Below are 8,364 nucleotides of genomic sequence, written 5' to 3' on the forward strand. Positions count from 1 at the left end.
CATACAGACATAAACATGCATAAACATGCACAAAACCCACATAGACATTTCCTACCCAGGTCCCTGAAGCTAATTAAAGGGAAGTATCTGAGCAGCGATGTGATAACTCTGTGAATCATGTAGAATAGTTGTAATGGGTGACCTTTTTCCATTCCTTATGCAGCGGGCAGAAATCTCATTTGAGAGTGAGCCTTTCCAATTTGCTAAGGCGAGGCAGGTGTCAAAGTCTCATGCAGGCAGAAAAACATCCCTTGGTGCCTTCTCTTTTGTTTGAAATCATGTGATGCCCTGTGTGAAAATGCAGCGACCTACAAAGCCTACTGAAAAAAGGGATTGTATTTCATCTTGGTGCAACTCTTGTTCATTTCTTGACTTAATATGAAGAAACTGAGGAGTGTTTCTGTCCCTGTATTTTGTGTATAGAAGGGTCTATGTTAGTGATCAGAGCAAACATAGGAATTATAAACACAGTCCATCTTCATTAGGCTACCGGCCAGATATTACTGGGCTGGATAGCCTGGAATGTTTGGTCGTCCATTTAGCCAAAGGCAGGAGCAGAAGGGCTGCTGTGCAGTGCTCCAACTCCCTTTGATCCTCTGTAAATTTGTGTGTGTGTGTGTCTGTATATGTGTGTGTGCGAGCCTGTGTGTCTGTGTGTATGCAATGCAATTTCACAACCCAAGTACACCAGCTGGTCCACGTTAAACTTCCAAGGTAACCATGGCGCCCTGCGGCTGATGGAGAGTGTGTATGTGTGTGTGTGTCTGTGCATGTGTGTATGTGTGTGATAACATGTGGTATACGTTTGAATGCTCTCCTCCACCCTTTCCCCCCTTTGGCTTTGACTTTTAAGGAGTTTCGACACTGAGCTTTTGCCTCTATCAGGTAAACAGGATATGGGTCACTGATAAAACAATATATACATGTAAAGAGCGTTCCTATGTTGAGAATATATGTGTATTACTCTAACTACTAAATACTTTGGAACGGGTCACCAAAAATACCTTCCAGTGTATCATTGTCAATTTGAGATTTCTACTATCATATAGTATAAATATTATTTGAAGAGCTCTGCCAAGACATTTCTTTTGGGAAAACACAGATACACAGAATACTTTAGTATCAGTAATATGAAAAAGTCCTGTTCAATTAATTTACACAAGTGTAGATGTGAATAATGTGATGCAAGGAAGTAATCAGTCTTTGCAAACGTAAAAATGTTATTTTAATCCCATTATGCACATACACTGAAAAGTCATGTGGATATTACCCAGAAGAGCTGTATGCGAGAATACAAATGTCCAAATCAGTCAGACCAGACATTAAACAGACTTAAAACCTGCCATCTTCCTTGTACAGAATCTGTGTAATGTCACATTACAGTGACCCCCCCAACCCCCACCCCTCCAGTTTCTGGGTCAGCTTGAAAAAATAAAGCCATATAAATCAGCACTCACAGTGATAAAATATATGCGTACGACTTTCAACAGTCCTCTTGTATCAAAGGTAGAATGACACTATTATTGTTTAATTTCAAGTATGTACAAAAGAGTAACATGCTGATGATACAATAGCATTATCAATGATCATTTTAGGTTTTCTTTTTGCGCTGGTGAACTTCACATATATTGCACTGAATTCCCAGTGTCTACTAAAAGACAAGACATTAATATCTTTTTCCACCTGCGATTTTCACAATTTGTTACAATACACCATCAGTTCTTGACAAGAAGATTTAACCATGACAAGAATTACTCATGACCTGGATGACTGAGAACCTCCATAGACTATATGCCAAATGGGCTGTCTTTGTTATCTCACAACAAGCCTCCTGCAAGTGCACCCAAGTGCACATGATTTTCAGATTGAGCCCAAATGTCTGAAATGACGATTATATTCATTCTAAATTTGTATGCGTTGCTTCAATTATTGTTATATCTTATTTGTTTATCTATCACTTCCAAGGGACTGTGAATGATGAAAGCTGGAAAGCTGATGCTATCCTTCAATAACACCTGAAAAGTCATGTTTGGAATATCTTAATTTGTTAATTGATTATGTCAGGCAGGGGGAAATAATACATGCAAAACTTGCAAAAAATTGCATATGGTTATGTCAGGAAAGAGATAAAGAGGCAAAACAGCTGGGAACTAAACTGTTGAAAACCTGACAAGAGTATAAATTGGTGAAACAATGGAAGAATCTAATTATCAATAATCCCTATGATTTAAAACATAATAGAGATTCCATTTAAAGTCATGTCCTAATGAAGCTGAATTTCACACCTATAGGGATTATTTGATTACAACATTTGAATAAAACAGTTTCTTAGGATAATGCCATTGGAAAAGGAACATGCTTTGTGCTTAACAAGACTAAAACTGTCAAACAAGTCAAAAAGGCTGTTTTCAGTCAAATTTTGTACAGTATATATATGCATATGAATGAAGACTGTGTCTGTATGTGTGGTTATTCCACAGGAGGGATTCCACCGTACATCTGCCCCCTACATCACTGAAAAGCAAGATGTTTGTTTACACCTTGGTGTACAAGCGTTTTGTTTTTGATTTATCACTTTATTTTCCCTCTTCCTCAGTAATTTGTTTTTTTGCTTTTTTAAGTCTTTTTATTGTAAATCACAACTTTCCATCCTGTTTGAGCTTCCAAATGTTAACGATGCAAAAATGTTGACTGATGGATCAGTGAGAACATTCACCACAAAACACCAGTTAATCAAAAGTTGATCAGGAAAAAGGGCTTTTAGAGATACGATTACTAATGTGAAAAATCCAGTCAAGTAAAAGCCTTTCCGCTGCATTTTGACAAATGCTTTGTTTGAAGCAGCAGCTCCTCTCTCACTTGCAAACATGACATTCATGAGTAGAATGATATATATCCTGTACCACTTCTTACTGTTTGAATGACAAACTGTGAAAGAAAAAAAAATATGTTTGTACCTGGCATCTAAGTGATTGATAAGTTGATTTGGCGCCTCTGACTTTCTTTGGCAAAAGCAACTAATGAGCTTCCTCTTACTGGATATTGGTTGTAAATGACAGGAAAACAATAGGAAATAAATTAATCCATAAGGAAAAAAATAAATGACACATCCCATATGAAGCACAAACTTACACTTAAACTCTGAGATTTAGAGGCAATAAGGACTGCAATAGATCAATCTTCTGTGGAAGTGACTGAAGTGATCATTATAGTAGTTATCTCTGCTCTTCATTCAAATTCAGATGTAAATTGTTGACTGGACTTAAAAGGCAAAACATGATGCATCTCTTGCAAGGTGATTTTTACACATGACTTTGTGTCTCATACAAGTAATGTTATGTCTCAACTGGTTTAAGGCAAGGTTGTGCATAATCAAAAATTTACGAAGTTGGGTTGTCAGCAAATACCATTTTTGAAATGTTCTACTTTCACCATAACCGCTATTCTCGTCTGGTGTTGTTTTCTTGTGATTCCATTCCCTGTGCCATCTCCTGGACATCAAACCGCTTCAGTTTTATATGGCTATGTTTTGTCATTTCAGAAAAACAACAACATCTTTAAGTTGGATTGTAACTGAAAGTTGTTTGTTTTCTTTGTTTTTTTCAATCTCAAAAAATAGATCTTTTTATTTTCACACTAAGGGATAATTTTCCAAAACGTGGTCAAGCTCATTCTACAATAACCCAGAAGGGACAAAACAGTTAGTGGAAAAAATACAAAGATATCTATTGTAAAAAGCTGATGAAAAAAATAAATACATAAATAGATACATGTAAAAAAAAAAAAAAAAAAAAAGGTTTTTATGGGTTTACTTGTATCATGTATCGGTATTTGTTGGTTATGACATCTAAACCACAAACCCTCAGCCATATAAACTAAATGATCTGCATGAACCTTGCCTAAAACATCCCATGTGCGTATGTAATACATAGATGAGAGCTGAAAAGATGAGGATAGAAAGCTGTTTTGCATAAACAAAGACCAGACAATTCACAAATATAATTTCAAATGTACTGTAACCATAAAGGACGATAAATGATTGATATAAAATGATACTTCAATGTAATTATATGGGCATTATTTGAAGCAACAAAGTGGAAAAAAAAAAAAAAAAACATCTGCTAGAGATGTCTGCCAAATGGTTACTTTGACCACTGCTGAAGAGGAAGAAAAGACGTTGATGGAATAAAGAGTGCATCCATATTGAGGTAAGCCCTTGAACCTCTCTTCTTTTCTGGACAAGAAGTGAGAATGTTTTCAGGTTGATTATTAACCAGCAATGTGTGTCACATGACCTTCTCTCTGACTGCCATGGGAATCCAAGCTACTTCATCCCTGTCTTTATGATCCCTGAAGAATTAGTTCCTGTCTCCTCCCTCTGAAGTCTAGAACCCCTTTAACACATACCTTGCCAACCTAAATTTACTTGTGTCTTACCCGGATAGGTGTTGTCTAACCGCAAAGTAAGTTGGATGAGAAAATGCACTGTCTTTAAAAAGGAAGACGCTTGTTTCTAAGCGCATATTATCATGACAAATAATAAACAAGTGTATGTATTAGAAGTCTGGACAATCACTGCAGAAAAAAATATTCATATAAGATATGCTGATAATGCAAAATCTGCACAATGATTGCCAAGATATGCAACAGGGGAAATGACAAGAACCTATAACTTTGTAAACAACACATGTTAGCAGTTCAACTTCTACCTCCTGCATTGGGGGCACAAATACCTAACGTCTGATTTTCCTCAAATCGACTGATGCTTATGTCTGAAAGGAGCTCAAGTTAAACAATATCAACTAACAAAGTAACTTCCTGTCATAGATCAGTTTGTCAAACATAGTGAGGGATATGCAACATGTTTGGCTGGCAGTGGAAAAGTTAACTGGTTTTTAGTGGTTATGTGATGTTGATAAAAGAGGATGGGTGAGTCCTGAAGTGAACAGCTTCTGTTCATATTTTGTAACACTTGTATGGGGTTGAAAGTGAGGATATCTAATGATACAAAATATGCTTAAAAACACATGCCAGCCACCTGCTCTCAAACAAATAAAGCATTTTTCTGTTACTGAGAATAAACCTGGAAGCCCTAAGAACACTAACAAGTAGCGACTTGAGTCTGCTTTATTAAAGGTCTGGCAAACTATTTTAACAGGGGAGATTCATTTTTACGGATGACTGGGGGTTATGGATTGCAAGCTCTTGCATACTGCAAATGCTTTACCTCAAAAATACTTGAACTTGTAATGATTACTTTTTGTTTAATTGAGGCTCTTAAGATAATTGCCTTCGTATAAAAATGACTGAAACTCTTAATGATGGCCTTCTATATTTGCACACCTGTTTGGACCTCATATTGACAGTTGCAGTAAACTGCTACTACTGCACTCAGAATAATACTGCTCTGCAAATCTCTATGTTGTGTAGTCAAAACCCTCAGAGAATGTCATAAGTTTTCATTGTGCGCTGTCATTAGTGTAGTCAACAAAACATTTTCCATGGTAAAAATTCACATGCATTAATGTTGTGATAACAGTGTTGAAGAAACACACATATAAACCAATACAAAATAATTGAAATTATAGATAAATACAAACCGTTCGTTTTGTACAATAGCTCGCACATATAGTTATATAATGTATAAATACTATGAGGTACATTAATTGTTGCTCTGTTAATGACAAAATTTGCTAAAGCATAAAACAATCCTCATTGAAGTGATCACACACACACATACACACACATACACACACATACAAAACATAAAGTGAGAGACATTGCAAACCAAAAATCTAACTAAATCTGTTACTGACATCCATAATATTTAATGTTTTCTTGAAATGAAAAATCATCTCGCTATAAAGCTGTCCACTGCGGAGAGAAAACCCTAATGAAAATATAGTGCTACATATTGATAATGATATTCTGTATCTTTCTATACCCACCTAATCAGAAGTGGAATACGGCACATAGTCTCTCCTCTCTCCAGCCATGACAGCCACAATTCATCACAGCTTTAATTTAGACTGTTACTGGGGTGTCGATAGGACAAACACATCCTTGTGAGCCTCTCTCCAACACACACATGCACACAGTGTCATGTATATAAACACATGGTAGATTCATGCTTATGCATGTTTATGCACAACATCCACATTCCATTTGAATCTTCTATTTCAGCCAGCTGATCGTTGTCACAAACACACATACACACACACACAGGCATGACAGCACTGAATAAGAACTGAATTAAACTTCTGCTTATCCTGGAGAGCTTTTTGTTATGTGGTTGTAGTGGTGGCTGTGCTCAAGGCCCTTCTCTCTAGATGTATCATCAGTCATTTAAGGCAATTAAGCACTTCTCAATGAGAATAGGCTGCTCTTCCTTGAGCAAGACGGAGAGGAGCGATTCACAATGCCATTTTCTACCAAATCCTATTAAAGGTGGGAACGGGAGGGGGGGGGCGAGGTTGAAGACTTAAAATGGAGGGCTTTTATTTAAGGACTAGGAGGTATTACAGGCCAGATTACTCCTGGCTTATGTTCCTAGTCTGGGAAATTACATTCCCACTTTTTTTTGTGCCCAGGCTTTGGAGTCAAAGATTAGAGTCACCTTAAGTCTCTCTTGTTTTTCACTTCTCCACTTCAATGGGTTGTTCTTGTTCTCGTTGATGTGTTGTGCAGAGAGATTTTGGGTCTTTCCAATTTTATTGGCATCCACTGAACGTTTAGATATCTCCCTGTTTATTTAAGGCTTGGGTATATATCAGTTCTTGCTGGTTCTTCTGGGGCAAATTACTATTTTCTCTTCTGGGATCGAGTCTTAATTATTGATGGAAAGGAAAAGACAAGAGCACAAAATTCATAGAATAGAAATGCCTCAATCTGAAGTGGAGTTCAATTCATACACCTTATAAAGAGGGCTGCATGTCCTCCTATCAAGAAAAGAACAAAAAAAAGAAAATCTTTGTTCATGCTTCTAAATTAGCCACTAATTGTATTTCTTTGACAATAATGTTCCTTCCTTGAATTGGAAGGTAAAATGCAGAAAATCTCAAGCTCTACATCTAGAGTTATCTTGCTTCACCTGGTACTAAGTTTTTCACATGTGTTCACTATTTGAATCACTGGCCTCAGTTTTCTGATTTGAGAAAAGTTATATTAAAACTATATTGTTTTTTTTTGTTGAGGCAATTTAAATCAAATAGTCATACTAGGTGTAGAAAACTGATTCATACTGCATGTAATGAAAGGCAATAGTTTAAGAGTGCTTTTGTTTTGGCACCACTAGGTCAAAAAAATGTATTACAACTCTACCATCATGTGATCTAACTCTAGCTGATGCTGAACTACTAAATATGAAATATCCTCTTAGTGAAATTATCAGTGCTGTAAATTGCTATACTGGATTACTGGATTATACTGGAGTAAATTGCTATATGGAACCTGTTGTTTGTTTGGAAATTACTTAATAAGGTTTTACAGTAGTCTGTGTACTTTGAGCCACCTTTATGGCTCTTCTTCTAAAACAATCTGTGACAGTGGCTCAAATACAAACCATACAACTGCTGTGGCTTCATGAAAAAGACAAAAATTTTACCAAATTGCAAATTATTCAATCTCCAAGGGGAAATTCATTCTCTGCAATTAACCCATCATGGGTGAACCATGAGCAGTAGGCTACCGCTGACCAGGGCCAGGGGTGAAGTTCGGGCTTCAGTGTCTTGCTCAACAACTCTTTGACATGATAGGAGGAGCTGGGAATCGAACCAGGAACGTTCGGTTCCAAAGAACGATTGCTCTTCCTCCTGCACCCTGCCGCCCCCACGTGTTTTGGAAACAACCCATGCACGTTTGAATCTATTGAGCTACACATGGACAGCAATGTATATATAGATAAAGACACAGACATTGCAGCACATAACCTCAGAGGAAGTTGTTCTCCTTGCAGGTGAGATAGCAAAAGTCGGAGATCTTGCTCTTTTCTGCTATTTCTGATTCTCAAAGGAACTTTGAACATCATGTTTTCAAAGGTTTGAAATCGAACGTCAAGATAACCCTTGCTGTTCAAATAGCAATTTGTGTCTGTCTTTGGGGTAACATTCCAAATTGTGAATATTCAAAACGAGTGTGACAAGCATTTCAATATCATCACGTTGGTGCTACATTTTGAATTTTCAAATGATGAGGTTTCTGCTTTCAAAATAAGCGCCAAATTGTGCTTGACTCTACTTATCATAGTTTTCGCTAATAAAGCAGCCATGTTACAGAATCCTTTGCCAATTAATGTATCTGGGAGGGCATTCATCGTTCGTCCATTGCACTTGTGTTTCAAATGCTCATTCAATTTAAGCCCATCAT

This window comes from Fistularia commersonii, chromosome 8 (genome assembly GCF_037954325.1).
Source record: "Fistularia commersonii isolate RoL2024-O1a breed Wild chromosome 8, RoL_Fcom_v1.0, whole genome shotgun sequence".
In the NCBI taxonomy this organism is placed as follows: domain Eukaryota; kingdom Metazoa; phylum Chordata; class Actinopteri; order Syngnathiformes; family Fistulariidae; genus Fistularia; species Fistularia commersonii.